The following is a 1224-nucleotide window of genomic DNA, read 5'->3' on the forward strand; positions in this document are numbered from 1 at the left end:
GGCCCTTCTCCTGTGCTGGTACCTAAATGTTGAGGCCCCCAGGGCTCAGTGCTGGGCCCTTTTCTCTTTCCTACCCACACTTCCTTCTTCCTACCTGATCTTATCAAATCTCATGGTTCAACTCTCCGAATATCTCCCACATTTTCATCTTCAGCCCTATTCTCCAATTCTAGACCCAGATTTCTATATCCAATTGCTTACTTGACACTCCCATTTGGATGTCTAAGAGGCATCTCAAAGTACCATTTCCAAACGAGTTCCTGAAATTCAATCCTCCTCCTCAAGTCGGTGGGTATCATTGCAGATTGAATGCAGCTGCAAGTAAAATAAAATAAAAAATAATGGCTTGAAAATATAAATTTTATTTTTCTCTTATATAAAGGAGGTCTGAATGTCAGCATTCAAAGCTGCTATTTAGCCTCCTTGGCCATTAGGGATTTTTTTTTTTTTTTTTTACATTTCTGATTTACCATCTTAGCAGTTGCTTCCATATTGAAAATCACTTCAGTATCCATCTGATCTTGGCACACCACCCATCGTATCCAGGGTTCACGCAGGAAGACAGAGGAAAGAAAAAAGCGCGAAAAGGGCACATCACTGTGCTTGAAATAACCTTCCCAGAAATCTCACAGAATATTTCCAATCAGATGTTACTAGGGGCCCAGGGCACAAATTTGTGCACCTTAAAAGGAACTGTGGGCCGTGAGGCTGCCGTGGGCATAGGGGTAGGTCTCCACCCATCCTTCATTCCCACGCCCGGCTCCTCCTGCCATGGCCCCAGTTCCCTCTCTGCCTGCAGCCCTGCTCCCGTTGCCACTGCTCCCACATGCTGACAGCGCCAGCCCCATTCACACCCCCTGATGACAGTGGAGCAATTGGGACCAGCACCAGCAGCAGATGCAAGCAGGGCCAGCGCCAGGCACTAGCAGCGAGTGCAAGTGGCAGGTCCGGCGCCAGCTGTGGGTGCAAGCAGGGCCAAAAGAGGGGGAGGTGGAGAAGCCCTGAGGGGTGATCAGGGCCTGCAGCTGCTGCTTGCACCTGCTGACAACGCTGAGCGATCGGGGCTGGGTGCCGATAGCAGGTGTGAGCTATGACTCCAGTGCCAGCAGCGGGTGCGAGCACTGGACGGGACCAAAGTGTGAGGGAGCAAAGAATTTTCAGTAATCACCAGAGGTTCGCCCCAATGACAGCGGCCAGCACTCCGCCTTGGTCTGGCTTCCCCAG

This window comes from Myotis davidii, unplaced genomic scaffold (genome assembly GCF_000327345.1).
Source record: "Myotis davidii unplaced genomic scaffold, ASM32734v1 scaffold376, whole genome shotgun sequence".
NCBI lineage: Eukaryota > Metazoa > Chordata > Mammalia > Chiroptera > Vespertilionidae > Myotis > Myotis davidii.